This window comes from Chiloscyllium punctatum, chromosome 3 (genome assembly GCF_047496795.1).
Source record: "Chiloscyllium punctatum isolate Juve2018m chromosome 3, sChiPun1.3, whole genome shotgun sequence".
In the NCBI taxonomy this organism is placed as follows: Eukaryota; Metazoa; Chordata; class Chondrichthyes; order Orectolobiformes; family Hemiscylliidae; genus Chiloscyllium; species Chiloscyllium punctatum.
This window is the reverse complement of record NC_092741.1, coordinates 58,554,299-58,578,498: the sequence shown is the minus strand read 5'-3', so window position 1 is coordinate 58,578,498 and position 24,200 is coordinate 58,554,299. Positions and strand designations below refer to the sequence as shown.

At 41.8% G+C, this 24,200-nt stretch overlaps 1 protein-coding gene across 2 annotated transcripts in view; it reads right to left on the bottom strand.

The window, feature by feature from the left end:
- The window catches only part of ankrd6b (ankyrin repeat domain 6b), a 218,230-nt gene extending 194,259 nt beyond the window's left edge, over positions 1–23,971 (bottom strand). For both annotated transcript variants that reach the window (XM_072553748.1, XM_072553751.1), the window contains exon 1: positions 23,822–23,971. The gene's annotated coding sequence lies outside the window, so the exon portion shown is untranslated. The remainder of the gene's footprint in view (positions 1–23,821) is intronic.
- Positions 23,972–24,200: the final 229 nt, after the last annotated feature.

Sequence of the window (24,200 nt, the reverse complement as noted above, 5' to 3'; positions counted from 1 at the left end):
ATGGTTTAAAGTTAAATGTAGTGGATGTCTAAATAGTCTTGAGAGTTCAGGTGCACAGACCTTTAAAATGGTGCATAAAATAATCAGGAAAGCTAATGGAATTCTGACCTTATATCTGTAGGACTGGAGTATAAAAGGGCAGAAGTTATGCTACAGTTATATAGAGTCATAGAAGATGTACAGCATGGAAACAGACCCTTTGGTCCAACCTGTCCATGCCGACCAGATATCCCAACCCAATCTAGTCCCACCTGCCAGCACCTGGCCCATATCCCTCCAAACCATTCATATTCATATACCCATCCAAATACCCCTTAAATACTGCAATTTTACCAGCCTCCACCACATCCTCTGGCAGCTCATTCCATACTCATACCACCTTCTGCATGAAAATGTTGCCCCTTAGGTCCCTTTTATATCTATCCCCTCTCACCCTAAACCTATGCACTCTAGTTCTGGACTCCCCTACCCCAAGGAAAATACTTTGTCTATTTATCCTATCCATGACCCTCATAATTTTGTAAACCTCTATAAGGTCACCCCTCAGCCTCCGATGCTCCAGGGAAAATAGCCCCAGCCTGTTCAGCCTCTCCCTGTAGCTCAGATCCTCCAACCCCGGCAACATCCCTGTAAATCTTTTCTGAACCCTTTCAAGTTTCACAACATCTTTCCGATAGGAAGGAGACCAGAATTGCACGCAACATTCCAACAGTGGCCTAACCAATGTCCTGTACAGCCGCAACATGACGTCCCAACTCCTGTACTCAATACTCTGACCAATAATAGGAAGCATACCAAATGCCGCCTTCACTATCCTATCTACCTGCAACTCCACTTTCAAGGAGTTATGAACCTGCACTCCAAGGTCTCTTTGTTCAACAACACTCCCTAGGACCTTACCATTAAGTGTATAAGTCATGCTTTCCCAAAATGCAGCACCTCGCATTTATCTGAATTAAACTCCATCTGCCACTTCTCAGCCCATTGGCCCATCTGGTCCAGATCCTGTCATAATCCGAGGTAACTCTCTTCGCTGTCCACTACACCTCCAATTTTGGTGTCATCTGCAAACTTACTAACTGTACCTCTTATGCTCACATCCAAATCATTTATGTAAATGACAAACAGTGGAGGACCCAGCACCGATCCTTGTGGCACTCCACTGGTCACAGGCCTCCAGTCTGAAAAACAACCCTCCACCACCACCCTCTGTCCTCTACCTTTGAGCCAGTACTGTATCCAAATGGCTAGTTCTCCCTGTATTCTATGAGATCTAACCTTGCTAACCAGTTTCCCATGGGGAACCTTGTCGAACGCCTTACTGAAGTCCATATAGATCACATCTACTGCTCTGCCCTCATCAATCTTCTTTGTTACTTCTTCAAAAAACTCAATCAAGTTTGTGAGACATGATTTCCCACGCACAAAGCCATGTTGATTCTCCCTAATCAGTCCTTTCCTTTCCAAATACATGTACATCCTGTCCCTCAGGATTCCCTCTCACAGCCTGCCCACCACCGAGGTCAGACTCAGTGGTCTATAGTTCCCTGGCTTGTCTTTACCGCCCTTCTTAAACAGTAGCACCATGTTTGCCAACTTCCAGTCTTCCGACACCTCACCCGTGACTATCGATGATACAAATATCTCAGCAAGAGGCCCAGTAATCACTTCTCTAGCTTCCCACAAAGTTCTCGGGTACACCTGATCAGGTCCTGGGGATTTATCCACCTTTAACCGTTTCAAGACATCCAGCACTTCCTCTTCTGTAATCTGGACATTTTGCAAGATGTCACCATCTATTTCCCTACAGTCTATATCTTCCATATCCTTTTCCACAGTAAATACTGATGCAAAATATTCATTTAGTATCTCCCCATTTTCTGTGGCTCCACACAAAGGCCGCCTTGCTGATCTTTGAGGGGCACAATTCTCTCCCTAGTTACCCTTTTGTCCTTAATATATTTGTAAAAACCCTTTGGATTCTCCTTAATTCTATTTGCCAAAGCTATCTCATGTCCTGATTTCCCTCTTAAGTATACTCCTACTGCCTTTATACTCTTCTAAGGATTCACTCGATCTCTCCTGTCTATACCTGACATATGCTTCCTTCTTTTTCTTAACCAAACCCTCAATTTCTTTAGTCATACAGCATTCCCTATACCTACCAGCCTTCCCTTTCACCCTGACAGGAATATACTTTCTCTGGATTCTTGTTATCTCATTTCTGAAGGCTTCCCACTTTCCAGCCGTCCCTTTACCTGCGAACATCTGCCTCCAATCAGCTTTCGAAAGTTCTTGCCTAATACTATCAAAATTGGCCTTTCTCCAACTTAGAACTTCAACTAGCTGGTCTATCATTTTCCGTCACTATTTTAAAATGAATAGAATTATGGTCGCTGGCCCCAAAGTACTCCCCCACTGACACCTCAGTCACCTGCCCTGCCTTATTTCCCAAGAGTAGGTCAAGTTTTGCACCTTCTCTAGTAGGTACATCCACATACTGAATCAGAAAATTGTCTTGTCCACACTTAACAAATTCCTCTCCATCTAAACCTTTAACATTATGGCAGTCCCAGTTGATGTTTGGAAAGTTAAAATCTCCTATCATAACTACCCTATTATTCTTACAGGTAGCTGTGATCTCCTTACAAGTTTGTTTCTCAATTTCCCTCTGACTATTGGGGGGTCTATAATACAATCCCAATAAGGTGATCATTCCTTTCGTATTTCTCAGTTCCACCCAATAACTTCCCTCGATGTATTTCCGGGAATATCCTCCCCCAGCAGAGCTGTAATGCGATCCCTTATCAAAAATGCCACTCCCCCTCCTCTCTTGCCTTCCTTTCTATCCTTCCTGTAGCATTTGTATCCTGGAACATTAAGCTGCCAGTCCTGCCCATCCCTGAGCCATGTTTCTGTAATTGCTATGATATCCCAGTCCCATGTTCCTAACCATGCCCTGAGTTCATCTACCTTCCCTGTTAGGCCCCTTGCATTGAAATAAATGGAGTTTAATTTATTAGTCCTACCTTGTCCCTGCTTGCCCTGACTGTTTGACTCACTTCTGTTCTCAACTGTACCCGTCTCAGATTGATCTCTTTCCTCACTATCTCCCTGGGTTCCCCCCCACCCCCCCCAACCCACCCCCACCTTACTAGTTTAAATCCTTCCAAGCAGTTCTAGCAAATTTCCCAGCCAGTATATTAGTCCTCTTCCAATTTAGGTGCAATCCATCCTTCTTGTACAGGTCACATCTACCCAAAAGAGATTCCAGTGATTCAAAAATGTGAATCCTTCTCCCAAACACTCATCCTCTCTATCTTCCTATTCTTGCCCTCACTAGCTCGTAGAACTGGGAGTAATCCAGATATTACTACCCTTGAGGACCTCCTTTTTAAATTTCTGCCTAACTCCCTATAATCTCCCTTCAGAATCTCAACCTTTTCCCTTCCTATGTCATTGGTTCCAATGTGGACAATGACTTCCTGCTGGCCCCTCTCCCCCGTGAGAACATTCTGCACCCTCTCTGAGACATGCTTGATCCTGGCACCAGGGAAACAACACACCATTCTGCTTTTTCTCTGCTGGCCACAGAAACATCTGTCTGTACCTTGGACTACAGAATTCCCTAACACAATTGATCTCTTGGAAGCCGACGTACACCTCGTTGCATTACAGCCAGTCTCAATACCAGAAACTTGGCTATTTGTGCTACATTCCCTGAGAATCCATCACCCCCTACATTTTCCAAAACAGCATACCTGTTTGAAATGGGTATATCAACAAAAGACTCCTGCACTAGCTGCCTACCTCTCTTACCCTTCCTGGAGTTAACCCATCTATGTGATTGTATCTGAGACATTCCCCCCTTCCTATAACTGCCATCCATCACATACTGTTGCTGTTGCAAATTCCTCATCGCTTCCATCTGTCTCTCCAACCGATCCATTTGATCTGATAAGATTCGCATCCAACAGATATGGCAGATATAATTCGCAATAATCCTTAAACTCTCTTTAAACTCTCACATCTGACAACAAGTACATATCACTGCAAAGGCTATTTTTGCTCCTTCACAATCTACAGACCCAGAAAATAACACTGTCGTATTCCTCTACAAACACTGTTTCAGGTTAAATTAATAGCTATGGCTTATATTTTAAGTTTAATCAAGAGACTTATCTCCAAAAACATATAATCAAGAAAGAACCCACTGTACTCACTAATACAGCCTTTCTCTTGGACAGACTTAAAACAACAACTGACTTATCTGATTCTGTGCTGTGAACTTTGCCCAACAGTTCCTCCAAGATTAGTTGTGAATTTCACTGTTTGTTAATTTTCCCAGATGCACTCCGATACATGAATTCAAACAGCAAAGGTTGTAACTGTGCAGGTGTTTTCTCTCTCTCTCTCTCTCTCTCTTTCTCTCTCTCCTGCACTGACCTCACCATGTGCTTCCTTTGTCTGTACCTCTCCCTTTTTAAAACTGCTGTTGTTTTGACTTTTTTTTTCCAAAGTTCCAAAACAATGCAACAGCATATAAAACAGTAATTGCTGGTCGTGGAATTCGAGGAAATCACCTCCAACACCTAAAATGCCTCAAAAAAAAGGAGTAGCTCTTACAGCCAGAATTTTTTCCCATCCTCCATCCTGGATTACCCAGAATAAAAAAACTCTGGTTTGACCACATTTGGAATACTGTGAACAAATCTGGGCACAACTTCTTCAGAGGAATACACTGGCCACAAGACAGAAAAAAAGTATAATGTAGGTTTACAAAGATGAGATCTGGACTTCAGCGGTTAGGTTTTGAGGAGAGATTGTGCAAATTAGGTTTTGCTAGAATTTAAACAGTTAAGTGGTGATCTGATCAAGATAACAACAGGAAAATATAAAGATAAATGGTATATAAAGGTAAACTATTTCCATTTGATGAAGACTCTGGAACAAGGGGACATGGTGTAAAAAAACAGGGCCAGACCATTCAGGAGAGATGTGGGTGACAGAAGTTTGGAATTCTTTTCCATAAATGACTGTGGTGGACCAGCTGTTGATTTTTAATACAAAATAGATACATTTTTGTTAAACAAAGAAATTAAGGGATATTGGACAAAGGCAGGACTCACATCATCCATGATCTCACTGAATAGTTGAGCAGGCTCAAGGAGCTGAATGGCCTATTCCAGCTCCTATGTAACCCCCACTGTTAGCCTTCAGACAAATCCACTTGGTGAGTTCCTCACCATTAGTGACTGATTATCAATATTAGCAGGAGGAAGCCTTCAATGCCTGTTTAAGAGCTCAATTAGCCTGCAAACTTTCCCACCCACACTTAACCTGGGAAAGTTGAGTGTGTGGGGGGAAATGGTAGCAAGATGACAGAGTCCCTACTTCACACCTTCCTGATGATTCAAAAGCGACACACGTTCCTGAGGGGTTGGCACACTGTTTTTAAGCAGTTTCAGTGCTTTTGTATCACTATGTCCTATGTCCTGTCTGCAAGTCATCACATCTTAGTTGCAACTGTAAACCCACAGAAGTTGATTTTAAATGAAGTATAAATTAGGTTCACTTCAGAATATGTTATTATTAATTAGATTTTCACTTATATTTTGACAACATTAAGAAAATTCTGGAGTATTATTACTCTCCACGCGCAAGACAGAAAAAGTAAAAAAAAGCTTTTCCAAGGAGCACAGATGTGCAGTCTACAAATTATGCAATATACTTGTCAAATCTGAAACCCAAGGTTTCCCTTGTAGTAAACAACCAATCGAGGTTGAATTATTTGGAACAGAACCAAGCTTCTTTATAGATACAAAGGCACATTAATAATAGGAAGGAAGCATTAATCTGAATGGAAATGTTTGATCATATGTTAATTCTGTTGTTGAATTTGTTATTGATGTTATATATGGATAGTGGCAGCCAACACAAATGCCTGCTCCTTCACCTTTCAAATGTGATAGAAATTCTATAATACCACATCTTTCTTTCAGCCCATTTAAAATACCTTGGAGGTTTTGTTAACCTGTCAACTGAGGGTACAATTAATCACCGAGAATATATAAGTTACAGTTCTGACAGGAATGTGGCAGGGAGACCAGAAATTATGGGTGGCAGCAGCAGAATGTTAATGTCACTGGGCGGGTAATCTAGACTAATGTCCTGGGGACATGAGTTTGAATCTAACCATGGCAGATGCTAAAATTTCAATTCAATGGAAGAAACAGCTAATCTTATCGTGGCTACCTAACCACTGTTGATTGTTGTGAAACACATCTGGTTCATTAATATCCTTTATGCAACAACATCTGCCATCCTTAATCTGGTCTTCCCTACATGAGGGGAATGGGACTAACAGAGTGGCTTCACATAATAGCCAGCACAACTCAGTGGGCTGAATGTCCTGCTTCTGTGCTAATCTCCATGATTCGACTCTATTTTATATTCAGGAAAATGTCAAACAGCTATTTTTAAGGAAATGCGCTGTTAAAAGAATGTTGTCACTAGTCTTTTAAGGGAAGAAACAACTAACAGGTTAAATTATTTGCAGATTTAAATTTTGAGCAGTTCAAAAGTACCCCATTCACAAAAGCATACATCAAAGTGAGCAAGAGGACAGAGGAAGGGGTGGGGTCATTAATAGATGCAGAGGTCCTGAAGGAACACACTGCATTTGGCTTCATGGGCAGAATGTTAACATCTTCTGGGATAGACTGGCGAACGGGCAGGTGGAGTGAAACTGGGTACAAAGCCATGGGTCCCAATCCAATTGCCCTTGACACATCCACAATTTTATGTTCCACAGGGCAGCCCTCAGCAACACTCAAGAAGCTTGACACCATCCAAGACAAAACAGCTGTGCAAATGGCACCATATTCACCACCTATCCCCTTCATCACTAACATACAGCGGCAGCCGTGTGTACTGTCTACAAGGTGCAACACAACTGCTCCTTGGAAAGCACCTTCAAAGTCTGCAGCCTCTACTACCTAAAAGATAAGGTCAGTGGATGCATGGAATGCCACAACCTGCAAGTTCCTCTCCAAGTTACATGCCAACCTGACTTGGAATGATGTTGCTTTCACTGCCACAGGATCAAGTATCTGAATATGCCTAACAGTACTGTGGAGGTCCATACACCCCAAGGACAACACAGGTTCAATAATGCAATGCAGCACCACCTTCTCAAGGGCAGTTAGGGAGGGACAGATAATAAATTGTTGCCCAGCCTGCAAAACTAACACCCCATCCATAGAGTCCTAGAGTCATACAGCATGGAAACAGACTTTCAGTCCAACTCACCCATGCCAACCAGATATCCTACACATACCCTCTGCATGAAAATACTGCCCCTCAGGTCCTTTTTAAATCTTTTCCCTCTCACCTTAAACCTATGTCCTCTAGTTTTGGACTTCCCTACCCTGGGGAAAAGACCTTGACTATTCGCCCTATCCATGCCCTCCAGATTTTACCACTGATCCCTGCTCAGCTCTGGGGAAAAACCGCTGCAGCCTATTCAGCGTTTCCCAATATCTCAAACTCTCCAATCCTGGCGACATCTGAATAAACAAAAAACATAAGTAATGGCCATTTAAGGCTTCTTCACACTCCAGTACACTATTCCATGATGGATGAAGCTTAGAGCACTGTATGTAAAGCAAATTCAGGCTACATTTTAAACACTTTGCTACACCCAAACAACATAGAACATTGTAGATCTCTGTTTGTCATCCTTAAGTTTGAATGACCATAGGACAATCAAATTTTTAAACATCTCAATCTCTTCATATGGGCCGGGTGCTAGCAGGTGGGATTAGATTGGGTTGGGACTAGATTGGGTTGGGATATCTGGTCGCATGGACAGGTTGGACCGAAGGGTCTGTTTCCATGCTGTACATCTCTATGACTCTATAACTATCGTGCATTTGGATTGGATCAAGGAGGAGTGAACGCATTAATACATGCTGGAATGGCTACACTTGGACTCAAGTGGTGGCCAGCACCCGGCCCATATCCCTCCAAACCATTCATATTCATATACCCATCCAAATGCCTCTTAAATGTAGCAATTGTACCACCTCCACCACATCCTCTGGCAGCTCATTCCATACACGTACCATCCTCTGTGTGAAAAAGTTGCCTCTTAGGTCGGTTTTATATCTTTCACCTCTCACCCTAAACCTATGCACTCTAGTTCTATCTCCCAGACCCCAGGGAAAAGACTTTGTCTATTTATCCTATCCATGACCCTCATAATTTTGTAAACCTCTATAAGGTCACCCCTCAGCCTCCGACGCTCCAGGGAAAATAGCCCCAGCCTGTTCAGCCTCTCCCTGTAGCTCAGATCCTCCAACCTTGGCAACATCCTTGTAAATCTTTTCTGAACCCTTTCAAGTTTCACAACATCTTTCCGATAGGAAGGAGACCAGAATTGCATGCAATATTCCAACAGTGGCCTAACCAATGTCCTGTACAGCTGCAACATGACCTCCCAACTCCTGTACTCAATACTCTGACCAATAAAGGAAAGCATACCAAATGCCTTCTTCACTATCCTATCTACCTGTGATTCCACTTTCAAGGTGCTATGAACCTGCACTCCAAGGCCTCTTTGTTCAGCAACACTCTCTAGGACCTTACCATTAAGTGTAAATCCATACTTTGTAACATATATAGACAGCTGCAACACACTAAATAAATATGAGAACATATACATGAAAATATGAACACTTGCCACTTTGGTTTGTATTTCAAGAATCCAAATATTATTTGCAGTCACTGTGAACTTTGGAACTAAGTTTATTGTAAGCAGATGTGAGTACTCTTGCTTTGTAATGGAATGGTTCATTATTATTTTATTATGGTAAAAGTTTCTGTGGTATACATAGAGGTGAATATCGCCTCAGGGAATAAGATGACAATCACCCCATTGTTGGGCAATCCTGTTTGTCCAGTTAATAATGTTCCTGTGGAAGGTTTCAAGTAAGATGAAACAATTAAAGTAGAGTGAAAGACAAGCTAACATTTCAAGTGAAAACATTTAGATTAGATTACATTCCCTACAGTATGGAAACAGGCCTTTCAGCCCAACAAGTCCACACCGATCCTCTGAAGAGTATCCCACCCAGACCCATTCCCCTACCCTATGTTTACTCCTGACTAATGCACCTAACACTATGGGCAATTTAGCATGGCCAATTCACCTGACCTGCACATCTTTGGATTGTGGGAAAAAACTGGAGCACCCAGAGGAAACCCAGGCAGACACGGGGAGAATGTGCAAACTCCACACAGGCAGTTGCCTGAGGCGGGAATCAAACCCGGGTCCCCGGCGCCGTGAGGCATCAGTGCTTATCACTGAGCCATGATGCCACCCAAAACAAATTGAAACAAATTTGAACAGAAATTATTCACTCCAAAGGTGACCTCACTGGTAGAATTTTCAGTGATCTTTATTTTTGTTTCAGATTTCTTGCATCTGTGTTTATTTATTCTGTTGAAAAGTATCTGAACAGATGTCATTCATCCACCAAATAAGGCAGCCTATCATCCAATTTGAACTGTTATGCTGTATATTACTGTTGAAACTCCACAAGGTAAAACAGAGAAGGTGTAAATCAACTTGATCCACTGGGATGCACGGAAGATATCATTTCAGAGATTTTGCCATGTTGCTAACAAATCCACACAATGATGTTGGAATTTAGTGGCTTCTGCCCTGAAGTGATCTTGGACGCAAGGTATTTAACCAGGCGACTGATTGGTAAGTGCTGGCACTATGCATTCCACCTTTGCTTCAATTAAAGGACAAAGGCAACAAATACACAGGAACACTACTATGTGCAAATTCCCTTCCAAGCCACTCACCATCCTGACTTGGAAATATATCACCATTACTTCACTATCACTGGGACTGGTCAAAATTCTGGTGTTCCCTTTCTATGGGTTACCTACAGCGTATGTTCTGCAGCAGTTCAAGAAGACAGCTCACCACCATATTCTCAAGCGCAACCAGGATGGGAAATAAATGCTGGCCACCCAGCAATGCCACGTCCAACAACTGAATTAAAAAAGGTGCCATATTAAAGGTCATTGTGGAAAATGAAAGCTCATGGTCTCGGGGGTAACTTATTGGCCTGCATACAAGATTAGCTAGCTAATTGGAAGTGGTAGGTATCAAAAATCATTTTCTAGTTGGCAAGATGTGATGAGATGTGTGCCACAGGAATCAGTGCTGGGGTTTCAATGATTAACAATTTATATAAATAACTTGAATGAAGGGCTAAAGCTAATGACGTAAATATAGGTAGATAGGGAAGTAAATTGTGAAGAGAACGTGAGGAGGCTACAAAGAGATACAGGTAAAAACCAAAAGAACTGTGGATGTTGTAAATCAAAAATAAAAACAGAAGTTGCTGGAAAATCTCAGCAGGTCTGGCGGCATCTGTGAGGGGGGGGGGGGGGGGGGGCGGTCACAGCTGATGTTTCAAGTCTGGAGACCTTTCCTCAGAAGTTCTGGGAGCCGGGGGTGGAGCTGGTCACCAGATCCAAAGCTGTGGTTCTGATTTCTCTTCACAGTTGCTGCCAGATCTGCTGAGCTTTTCCAGCAATTTCTGTGAAAGAGATTCAGATGGTTGGTGAGTAGACAGAGATCAGGCAAATAGAATATAATCTGGGAAAATGTAAAATTATCCATTTTGGCAGGAAGAATAAAAAATAAGCTTATTATGTAAATGGTGAAAGACTGCGGATCACAGAGGTGCAGAGGGATCTGAGTGTTGGGGTGCTCGAATCACAGAAAGCACAGCACGTGGTTAGGAAAGCCAACAGAATGTTATCATTTATTGCAAGGGAACTAGAATACAACCATGGGGAGTTGTGATAAAGGTTCATACATTGTTATTATTTGCATTCTAATGTCAACAGAACCACGTATAGAGTCATAGAGATGTACAGCATGGAAACAGACCCTTCGGTCCAACTCATCCATGCCAACCAGATATCCCAACCCAATCTAATCCCACCTGCCAGCACTTGGCCCATATCCCTCCAAACCCTTCCTATTCATATACCCATCCAAATGCCTCTTAAATGTTGCAATGGTACCAGCCTCCACCACTTCCCCTGGCAGCTCATTCAATGCACGTACTACCCTCTGAGTGAAAAGTTGCCCCTTAGGTCTCTTATATCTTTCCCCTCTCACCCTAAACCTATGCCCTCTAGTTCTGGACTCCCCCACCCCAGGGAAAAGACTTTGTCTATTTATTCTCTCCATGCCCCTCATGATTTTATAAACCTTTATTAGGTCACCCCTCAGCCTCTGACATTCCAGGGAAAACAGCCCTAGCCTGTTTAACCTCTCCCTATAGGTCAAATCCTCTAACCCTGGCAACATCCTTATAAAATCGTTTCTGAAATTTTTCAATTTGCACGCAATGTTCCAACAGTGGCCGCTTTAAGTTTAATTATATATTTCAATATTGGGTGGGTTAAGAAAGGGAGACATAAGGAGGAAGTTTTCTAGGCTCTGGATGTTATGGGCAATTGCAAGACAGTTGGGAAAATATGTTGAGAATAGAAAAATGAGATTGCTAGTATCAAGAAAAAACTCAGACACTCCACCTAAGGTTTAACAGTTAAGTAAGAATCTCACTATACATTTTCACCTCTGACCTTGCTGCAGAAGCTGACAGAGATTACCATCAGAACGTCGATGTGAATTGCATTCATGCTGAATTCCTTGCAGAAGGAATGATTTCACATTCTAATCCAGGAATGACATACTTCACTTGGGGCCTTCCTTTTGGAGGCAGGGAAACAGAATCCCATTTGAACAATGTACACCTACACAACACATGTCATCTCAATCTCCAAGAAATGGGATCACTGCATGACCAAAAACTTCAGGGAGCTGTAGAGTTCAAGCTTCTGTGAAATAGTTTTCCTCATAACAAATGCCCTTTTCACTCCATAGAATTGTCACATCAGGGGAGGCCATTTGTCCTGTCATTTTCATGCATGGTCTGCATAAGGGCAATTTACCTACTGCCATTTCCTTGCCTTCTCTGTGCAGAACAGCACATGTTCCCTCAACATCAATCTTGATTCTTTTCGCTCTACACTATGACCAGAACTGAACAAAAGAATTCAAGTGAAATTGGGTGAGAACATTGGATTAAATCCATGGTAAAGAGTTAACTAGTCTCCTCAATGACAACCAACAATAATGTACCACACTTAAAAATTCATCTTCTTGAAACACAAGACCCTAAATGGGCTTGACAGGTACATGCAAACAGCATGTTTCCCAGTGTAGGGGAACCACTTCTAACCACTGTTCCTAGATTCACTGACTCCTCCACTATCAGCATCCTGGGGCTTACCACTGACTAGAAGCTGAACTTTTGGAATATTGCATATAGTTCTGGTTGCCACATTACTAAAAGGACATGGATGCTTTGTTGAGGGTGCAGAGGAGATTCATCAGGATGTTGCCTGCTCTGAAGACTGCTAGCTATGAGGTGAGGTTGCGTAGATTAGGATTATTTTCATTGGAAAGAAGGTGGTTGAGGGGGGAACCTGATTGAGGCCTACAAAATCATGACAGGTGTAGATAGGGTGGATAGCAAGAAACTTTTTCCCTAGAGTGGAGGACTCAATTACGAGGTGTCACAAGTTCAAAGTGAGAGGGGAAAGTTTAGGGGAGATATACGTGGAAAGTTCTTTATGCAGAGGGTGGTAGGTGCCTGGAAAGCGTTGCCAGCAGAGGTGGTAGGGACTGGAATGATTTTGTCATTTAAGATGTAACTAGACATATACATGAATGGGCAGGGAGCAAAGGAATATAGATCCTTAGAAAATAGACGGCAGATTTAGATAGATGATCTGGATCGGTACAGGCTTGTAGGGCCGAAGGGCCTGTTCCTGCACTGTAATGTTCTTTGCTCTTTGAACTGGATTAATCATGTAAATACTGTGGCTACAATAACAGGTCAGTTATTTGGAATCTTGCAGTGAGTAACTTACCTCATGAATCCCCAAAGCCTGTCCATCATCTACAAGGCACAAGTCAAGAGTGTGATGGAATATTCCCTACTTGCCTGGTTGGGTGCAGCTCCAACAAGACTCAAAAACCTTGACACCATCCAGGACAAAGTCGCCCATTTGACTGGCATCACATCCATGAGATTCACTTGCTCCATCACCAACACTCAATAGCAGCAAAACTATCCACAAGATGCACTGCAGAAATTCATCAAAATCCTTAGACAGCACCATCTAAACCCATGACCACTTCCATCTAGAAGGACAGGGGTAGCAGATACATGGGAACACCACCACCAACTACAAGTTCTCCTCCAAGTGACTCACCATCCTGACTTGGAAATATATTGCTGTTCTTCCACTATTGCTGGGTCAAAATCTTAGAATTCCATCCCTAACAGCACTGTGGGTCTAACTACAGTAAATGGACTATATGGTTCAAAACGGCAGCTCACCACCTTCTCAAGGGCAACTAGGGAGGAGCAACAAATGGTGGCCCAGCGAGCAACATTAACCTCTCATGAGTTAATTTTTTTAAAAAACTACATACACATTGCTGACTGACTGAAGAGAGTACACTAATTCCATCACACAGTAAGGGCAACTAAAGTGTGTTGCTTTATACTGGAATGTCACATGTTGTGATGTCATGTAACTTGTCTTAAAAATACAGGCCTATTTGGTGGGGAATCTCTGCCACAATAAAACAGACCTCAGCATTCAACCAAGCCCCAGACACCAACTGACTGTTACTGTCTTTACAACTATACCCCAGCAGGAGTCACCACTTAAAGGAGGCAGGTGGGATGACTGGAAGAAGGTAAAAGAAATTATGAATTTAGTGTAGAGTATTAAATCATAATGGTAAAATCTGAGTCAATGGCAAAATATACATCACTCATGTTCTAACTTAGGCAATCAACATCTTGTTAAACAGCTTGGCTTTTTAAAGGTGCATTCAAATTTTAGTTCAGTGCTGATCATTTCAATAGGAGGCTTTGATTTCTACAATGCAGAGTCATGAGCAGCAGTACAAACATACATATGATCTAATTTCAGGCTGCTATTTAGGTAAATAGATTCTTTGTTTGCTCTCCCCATCTGACTTCCACTATTGCCCTTTCAAATGATATATTTGAGATTAGTAACTCACTACATAGGACATGAGATTTCAGCACCTGACAGCAATTATACAATCACAACATTAAAAAAAAGTTCAACATAAAGCAGCAATCAGCAATTGTTTAACTGATTTAACCTGGAAATTCTATTTGAAGCAAAATTAACTGTATAGAAATGGAAAAATCTACCACTGAGTCATCTTTTTTCTTGACAATATAATGATGTTAGGGGGAAATAATTTATGCACAAATGAATCTTATTTTCAAAATAAGTTATTTGCTGCTCTCCATTGTTTACTTTATTGTAATAAAAATTGAAATGCAATAACATCACTGATGCCTGGAATGGATAACATTGTTCACACTATTGTACAATATTGAGATGGTGCAGTGATGCATGCTCCCCTCATTCAGCTAGAAGAATAGAAATAAAATTAGTTATGTTAACAAGATCCAAATGATTGTTTTACATTTTAAAGCAACATTGGGTAGATTTTCACATCGGTGTTTTAGTACTAACTGCTATAGCTTATTCCTGGTTGCAACAACGATAACAGTAGAAACATAAAAATCTAATATCAGGAGTAGAGTTCACAGTACAACTTTCAGAGAAAGGAAGTGGGTTGATGGGGGAAGGGTTGGTTCAATCATAAATATTTATTTTCCAGCTCTGTTGGTTTCTTTTTATAACATGTTCAGGCCTGGAGCAGATATGTGGCAAAGTTTATATTCATACATTTCAATTATTTTTTGTTAATTAATAAATGGGGTGATGCTCATTCGGTGGGCACTTATTGCCCATTCCTAGTTTCCCTTTGGTCTAAGTACATGCTAGGTACATTTCAGGATGCAGTTAAGAGTCAACCAAAGTGCTATGGGTCTTGATTCACATGTAGGCTAGACCAGATAAAGACAATAGATTTCACTCCTCCACTGCCTCTCCTAAATGTTGCCTAGGCAGTGGAATTGCTTTGTTAAAGTACAGAGAAGAATGTATAGCAAGGAAAGAAAAGTCCTTTGCATGCAAAGGAATGGAAGCAACTCCAATCACACACCTCACACATGGTTTGTAATTTTGACAGAAGAGAAAAAGAACTAATTTCAGCTAATTCGGTATCTAAACTAAAAATGCAAGAACAAAAGTCTTATTTTGTTATTAATTGAAAAATCAAACTCTCAGTTCAATATGATACATGTCACTTGGTTTCTATGGAGTTGGAGGGGTAGGGAAGTCAGATAAACCCAAATGCATATCACAATGTCCCTCCTATTCGGTTCTAATTGACAGCTATATTTAGGTATTATTTACCTAGCGGAGATAGTTGGAAAACAGTACACTGTTCTGTAATTATAGGTAAAGCTACTGTGTTGGGTGCGAAGCACATCACTGTGACAGGGTACCTTCGAAGTAATAAAACAAAGGGTGACAATTTGACTCCGAGACAGGTAGCTTGAGTCAAGAAGTTTCCTGACCCCACAGCAGACATGGATTCCATACATACACAATATTTGCTCTGGAAAGGTAGGGGTGGAAGGCAGTAGGGCCCGCCAACTCAGGGGAACGTAGCACGACCAGCCACGTTTCTGGTATTGAGGCATGCTCTAATGCAATGCGGGATACATTGGATTCCAAGAAATCGATTGTATTAGGGGACTCTCTAGTCTGAGGTACAGCCACAGAAACGTCTAACAGTGAAAAATGAGAATGGTGTGTTGCTTCCCTGGTGCCAGGATCAAGGATGTCTTAGAGAGGGTGCAGTATGTTCGCAAGGGGGAGAGGGGCCAGCAAGAGGTCATTGTACACATTGGAACCAATGACATAGGAAGGGAAAAGGTTGAGATTTTGAAGAGAGATTAGAGAGTTAGGCAGCAATTTAAAAAGGAGGTTCTTGAGAGTAGTAATACCTGGAATACTCCCGGTGCTATGAGCTACTGAGGGTAGGAATGGGAGGATAGAGCAGATGAATGCATGGCTGAGGAGCTGGTGTATGGGAGAAGAATTCACATTTTTGGATCATTGGAATCTCTTCTGGGGTAGAAGTGACCTGTACAATGGACAGATTGCACTTAAATTGGAAGGGGACTAATATACTGGCAGGGAGATTTGCTGGAGCTGCTTGGGAAGATTTGAACTAGTAAGGTGTAGGGGGGAACCCAGGGAGATAGTGAGGAAAGTGATCAATCTGAGACTGGTACAATTGAGAAAAGAAGTGAGTCAAACAGTCAGGGCAGGCAGGGATGAAGCAGAGAACAAGGTATGACTGATAAATTAAACTGCATTCATTTCAATGCAAGGGGCAAATGAACTCAGGGCATGGTTAAGAACATAGGACCAGGATATCATAGCAATTACAGAAACATGACTCAAGGATGGACAGGACAGGCAGCTTAATATTCCAGGATACAAATGCGACAGGAAGGACAGAAAGTGAGGCAAGAGAGGAGGGGAGTGACGTTTTTGATAAGGGATAGCATTACAGCTGTACTGAGGGAGGATATTCCTGGAAATACATCCAGGGATGTTATTTGGGTGGAACTGAGAAATAAGAAAGGGATGTTCACCTTATTGGGATTATATTATAGACCCCCTAATACTCAGAGGGAAATTGAGAAACAAATTTGTAAGGAGATCTTACCTGTAAGAATAATAGAGTGGTTATGAGTTGGGAGTTTAACTTTCCAAACATAGACCGGGACTGCCACAGTGTTAAGGGTTTAGATGGAGAGAAATGTGTTAAGAGTGCATGAGAAAATTTTCTGATTCAGTATGTGGATGTACCTACTAGAGAAGGTGTAAAACTTGACCTACTCTTGGTAATTAGGCAGGGCAGGTGACTGAAGTGTCAGTTGGGGGACCACTTTGGGTCAGCGACTATAATTCTATTAGTTTTAAAATAGTGATGGAAAAAGATAGACCAGATCTAAAAGTTGAAGTTTGAAATTGGAGAAAGGCAATTTTGACGGTATTAGGCAAGAACTTTCAAAAGCTGATTGGGGGCAGATGTTCGCAGGTAAAGGGATGGCTGGAAAATAGGAAGCCTTCAGAAACAAGAAATCAAGAGTCCAGAGACAGTATATTCCTGTCAGGGTGAAAGGAAAGGCTGGTAAGTATAGAGAATGCTGGATGACTAAAGAAATTGAGGTTTTGGTTAAGAAAAAGAAGGAAGCATATGTCAGGTATAGATAGGATAGATCAAGTGAATCCTTAGAAGAGTGCAAAGGAAGTAGGAGTATACTTAAGAGGGAAATCAGGACAAAAAGAGGACATGAAATAGCTTTGGCAAATAGAATTAAGGAGAATCCAAAGGATTTTTACAAATACATTAAGGACAAAAGGGTAACTAGGGAGAGAATAGAGGTAAAAACAATAACTGCAGATGCTGGAAACCAAATTCTGGATTAGTGGTGCTGGAAGAGCACAGCAGTTCAGGCAGCATTCAACGAGCAGCGAAATCGATGTTTCGGGCAAAAGCCCTCAGGGAGAGAATAGGGCCACTCAAAGATCAGCAAGGCGGCCTTTGTGTGGAGCCACAGGAGATGGGGAAGATACTAAATGAGTATTTTGCATCAGTATTTAATGTGGAAAAGGACATGGAAGATATAGAATGTGGGGAGATAGATGGTGACACTTGAAAAATGTCCATATTACAGAGGAGGAAATGCTGAATGTCTTGAAACGGGAGAAGTGAAAAAATCCCCAGCACCTGATCAGGTGTACCCTAGAACTCTGGGAAGCTAGGGAAATGATTGCTGGGCCTCTTGCTGAGATATTTGTATTATCAATAGTCACAGGTAAGATACCGGAAGACTGGAGGTTGGCTAACGTGGTGCCACTGTTTAAGAAAGGTGCAAAGGACAAGCCAGGGAACTATAAACCAGTGAGCCTGACGTTAGTGGTGGGCAAATTGTTGGAGGGAATCCTGAGGGACAGGATGTATATATATTTGGAAAGACAAAGACTGATTAGGGATAGTCAACAAGGCTTTGTGCATGGGAAATCATGTCTCACAAACTTGGGTGGAGGATTTGAGCTATAGGAAGAGGTTGAATAGGCAAGGGCTGTTTTCCCTGGACCATTGGAGGCTGAGGGGTGACCTTATAGAGGTTTATAAAGTCATGAGGGGCATGGATAGGTTAAATCAGCAAGGTATTTTCCCTGCAGTGGGGGAGTCCAGAACTAGAGGGCATAGGTTTAGAGTGAGAGGGGAAAGATATAAAAGAGACCTAAGGGGCAACCTTTTCAGGCAGAGGGTGGTGCGTGTGTGGAATGGACTGCCAGGGGAAGTGGTGGAGGCTAGTGCTAAGATATCTGGATGGGTATATCAATAGGAAGGGTTTGGAGGGATATGGGCCAGGTGCTGGCAGGTTGGACTAGATTGGGTTGGGATATCTAGTTGGCATGGATGAGTTGGACCAAAGGGTCTGTTTCCGTGCTGTACATCTCTATGGCTCTATAACTGTGAAAGCAGATGATAGGTGGCCACATCAGCAGAGAAGAGGCGAGGCAAGTTGGTTCGAAAACCCACCTTGGTTCTCTGGAACAGTTTGTATTAAAAGCACCAGGTGGTCAAGCCTGAACCCAGCCCCTCTCAATGGCCCCATGTCCCCATGCCACTTTATCCAGTATTGACATTATACGGTTCACTGGTTCTGTGCAAAAGCAATCAGAATGTTGAAGATAAACACCCATTCACAAATCTGCTTCGAAAAAAAACTACTGTTCCTCCAACCATAAAAAAAGGATCCTTGAGAGACATCCATTAGAATATCAGTGACATAATCTCCTCTTAAAGTTGTCAATCAAGTAAAATTAGAACTTCAGTTTGTCCAAAGACAATCTACTCTAAGCTGGTGCATTTGAGAGTTTGGTAGCACAGCCAAGCATGCATAATAACTCCAGGTAGAGAACTAGCTGTGTAGAAATCTGTTTCTACGAATGCAATTCCCATCTGGGGTGTCGGATAATATAGGATTGCGGTTAGGACCTTTTGAAAAAACCTTTCAACAAGTTCCCAAATCCTCTGAACAGCCATGAACCACATGTCCTGAATGAACCCACCTCATGAAAATTGCCATCAGCTAGGAGATGCCTACTCCCAAAATGTTTGCCAGCCAGGCTGGGTGTGTAAAATGTAGGTCATTACTCAGACCCTTACGTTGTACCAGTCAAAATTTCCCACACGGGAATGGAGGCATATGTACTAGAATCAGGCTCTGGCCCCTTTTGTTAAAATGGTTCCAGAGTCAGCATGACTAGAAGTAATAGTAATATTACTAGATTACTAGCATTAAGTCCTACATCTTCAAGAAGAAGGCCGACCTCACTCTCTGGACATCAAGTTATTTTGGAAACTGTTCACTTTTCTGGCCCTCATGCCTCTATCTGCCTCACAAACACATGCCCCTATCCATCACCATAGCCCCTCAGACTCACTTGGCTCCTCCATGATAACTCTTGCCTTCCACCTCTCCCCATGCCAACTAGCCACTCACTCAGTATCCACAATAGTCAAACCCAAGCAAGCCATGTGGACATGAAAATTATTACATTTCTAACAATCTAATACAGATCTCAGTAATGCACACTTGATAGTCAACATACTAGTTCAAAATATGTTAATACCCTCAAGGTATTAAAAACAAAATTATTAAAGCTTTTAAAATCTTAATCAGTTATTAAAAACAAGCTTCTATTCAGTAACCACAAAGACAGATAGTCAGATAATAGCCTCTTTAAATGTCGATTGACCCAAAGGCTCAGAACCCCCGTTAAGCTAAGTGTTTTTATAGCTTTGGAAGCTCAGTCAAGCATTCACAATGAGAAAAACATAATAACAACTTTTGAAAAATATGGACAAAGACCTCTACTGAAACTATAGAACAGGTGATCTTGGTTTTTTTTATATATAACTTACACCAGATGACAATCAAAGCAGGTCCGCAGATGATGGTTTTATCTCTGACAGATCGCTTAAGCCTGTTTTTGTCTCTCTGTGTTTAAAGATCAGGCAATTTAAAAGCCTCCAGATTATGACAATCTAACAAGCCTTATCCCCCAACAAGCTTATGGTTAATCCATTAATTCATGACTTCAATACTTCGGGTTAATGTCCTTGAAACAGCAAGAATCTTTGAACTCAGCAAATAACCCCACTGAGTAATGGTTTCCCTCCAAGTGATTGTTGCCTTATTTCTTTCTCCATAACAACAAAAATGGGATCTGTTAGAAACTGTATTTTTTTTCATTCAAGGAATCTGGGGGTCACTTGCTATGCCAGCACTTATCCCTAATTACCCAGAAGGCAGTTAAGTGTCAACTACATTGCTCTGGGTCTGGAGTCACATGAGACCAGGTAAGGATGGCAGCTTCCTTCCTTAAAAAGACATTAGTGAACCAGATGGGTTTTTCTGACAATCGGCAATGGTTTTGTGGTTATCATTAGACCCTTAATTCTGGATTTTTATTGAATTCAAATTCCACCACCTGCCATGGAAGGCTTCAAATCCCAAAACATTACCTGGGTATCTGGATTAATAGCCGAAAATGTGTTGCTGGAAAAGCGCAGCGGGTCAGGCAGCATCCAAGGAGCAGGAGAATCGACGTTTCGGGCATGAGCCCTTCTTCAGGATCCCATATTCCCAATTCCTTCGTCTCCGCTGCATCTGCTCCTAGGAGGACCAGTTCTAATACCGTACAACCCAGATGGCCTCCTTCTTCAAAGATCGCAATTTCCCCCCAGACATGATCGACGATTTAGCAGAAGCTCTTCCTATCTGGATTAATAGTCCAGCAATAGTACCAAGAGATCAATGCCTCCCACTGTGAGCAAGACTTCTACATCTGGGTCCAGCCCACCATATTTAATAGTCTCCGGAGGTTGGTCTGACTCCAATCCATTCCATTGTCATAAAGTTAGAGGTCCACAGCATAGAAAAATGTTCTTCAGCACACTGAGTCCACACCAGTCAAAAACAATTATTTAATTGTTTATCTAATTATGTATTAACTAATTAATTTATTACCTAATTATTCTCATCCCATTCCAGTACTTGGCCCATAGCCCTGTGTGCCTCAGCATTGCAAGTGCATATTTAAATATTTCTTAAATGCTATGAGGCTTTCTGTCTCTTCTACTCTTACAGGCATTGAGTTCTAGATTCCCACCAAACTCTAGGTGAAAAAACATCACCTCATACCCCCTGTAAACCTCTTATCCCTTACCTTAAATGTATGCCCTCTGATCCCTCCACCAAGGGGAGTCTTTTCTTCCCGTCTATCTTTTCTGTGCCCCTCATAATTTTATACATCTCAATCATGATCCCAATCAGTCTTCTTAACCCCAGTTTGTCCAATGTCCCTTCTTAACTATAACTTTTCCAGACAAAGTCCTGGTAAATCTCCTCTGTACCCTCTCCAGTGCTATCAAGTCTCTCTGACAATGTGGATTCCAGGATAGAAACTGTAGTACTACAATATACATTAAAAGATTACAGAACCAAAGTTATATATGAAAGAAATGTATACTTTTCACTTAAAATATGCAATACATCTGAGACAGAGTTTAATGGCACTATTAAAATGGTTGAGAAATTTCCCCAAGTATAAACTGTTTGCAACAAAATTGTTTTATTATCGAATATTTATGCAAACTGTTTTGGTGATGCATAAATAAATGCCTTTTTATTCTCCACATTTTTCTTATCAATCAAACCGCCCCTCTCACTGAAACAGTACTAGGAAGCAAATCAATGCTGGTTTGATAAATAAAAACGATGTTTCTCGTTTTTACTGGGATACAATCCTCAAAGAGGTGCTATCAGAGAAATCCATTAGCTGCTTCTTCCACAAAAACATAACAGCACAATACCATCACAATGTTGCCATTTTTAACATTGGCCATCGGTGAATTCTCAAGGCAATTAGAGTTGGGCAATAATGTGGCCTCGCCAGGCCAGCACAAATCTCAAGTACAAACTGAATAACACTAAGATGCACCCCTTATCTCCAAATTACTCCAGATATTTATTGTCATTACTTTCTTAAATAGTTACACACACAAGCTCAGACTTATCACAAACCAAAACACATTCTTCTGCATTATAGTCCATCTTTTAAAAAAAATCAAAATTCCACAGCAATTTCTCAATCCTCTACCATAAATTGGGCTGAGTAACAGAAATCTTGGGGGAGAGAAAAACAAGGGAGCCAGTGTGAAAATTCATTTGCAGAATATTTTATCATTTAAAACAAGAAAGACTACCAAATTATTGCATGCAAGGAGCAAGAGAATCAACGTTTCATGCCGGAGTCCTTCTCCTGCTCGTCAGATGCTGCCTGACCTGTTGTGCTTTTCCAGCAACACACTCTCAACTCTGATCTCCAGCATCAGCAGACCTCACTTTCTCCAAGTTATTGCTTCCTCCTACTAGCTTCTAATACCCGCCCTCCATCCACCGAACCACCCAGAGGTCATTCCAGATTTTTGGCATACCGCACCTGATGTTCTGCTACCTCCCTCTCCCTCTTTTAAATCTTTAAACAACTGTACCTATCTGCACACTTCACAATCTCTCCTTTGGCACAGGATTAATTTACGTTAAACCCTGGCAGCAGCCTGAGAAATGTTTTTGTAGAAGTGTCATTTCCACTCAGTGACACCATCCCAGTATTCAAGATGATCATCAGAATTATATTTAAGGTATTGTCACCAGGCTTAGCATCCTGAGATGAATATCAATTCTCCATGAGGAATTTGTTAATTTTACCCCTTGTATAAACACTGCTAACATTTTTTTGCTGGGCCTGTAAAAGTGGAGAACGTGCATTTCTTTTAAGTTCATGCTTCATGATTATTGATTAGATGAAGTATTTTCAGTTGAAACACAATCTGCAACTTTAATTACTTTCAATCTTATTAATAGTCTAAGGCATAGTTTAACCTTTAGAGAAGTGATGTTTGCCACTCATGGTTAAACCTACACAGGGCAATATTTTCCTGCAGATTAAACAAAGGGCAGAAAACAAAAGTTCAAACAAAGGTGTCATTTTCGCTTGATGTTTCCTGAACAATTTAATTTTGACGTTGAAGTTCGCCAAAATAAAACAATGCTGATCAGCACTGTTAGAAGGGAGTAGGACTTTTTGATTTAGAATCTGTTTCAAATAAACAAGCTTAGAGCGAAGTAAACAATTTAATATTAAGCTCTTGACATTGTAGAATGTGTGACAGGACAGACGAAAAACATCATTGTAGCCTCGTGTCCTGGGCTCCCTGCGATGAGAAGAGCATCTCCCACAGGACCAGCAGGGTACACAAAATCACAAATGTCCACAAACACCAAACCAGTCCGGACTCACCTGTGGCTACCACTTTCCTCACCTCTAACTGTTCAAGATACTTTTTTTTCCCTGAAATTGTCAGCGAAATCAGTCTCTCTGTGCCACTGCCCTCACTCACGCAGAGATTCATAAAGCAAGATCGTGGAAGCTCGCAAATAACCCAGCAGTTACACATATGGCAAGGCCAACAAACCTGTTATGAAAACTAATGCGATATCGCACTTGGGAAATTGCAACTTCGCGTGAGCTATTCAGCTTCAAACTTTCTGAAAAATTACAACAAAAAGAAAATCAACCTAAAGCTTACCTTTGATTGAAACTATTCCCTTTATGTTGTTTCTCTTTTCCAAAGCTACACTGAACAATCAATTTGTGAGAACTTGCAACCCTTTATTGTTGTTCTCTGTCTTTCTTACTACGCAGGTGGAGCCTCGCGGCTTCCACGATAATAACAGCAACACCGCTATCCCTGAGCGACCCCTGGGGTTGAGACCCTCTTACTGCAGCTCAACACCGCTATCCCTGAGCGACCCCTGGGGTTGAGACCCTCTTACTGCAGCTCAACACCGCGGTCCCTGAGCGACCCCTGGGGTTGAGACCCTCTTACTGCAGCTCAACACCGCGGTCCCTGAGCGACCCCTGGGGTTGAGACCCTCTTACTGCAGCTCAACACCGCTATCCCTGAG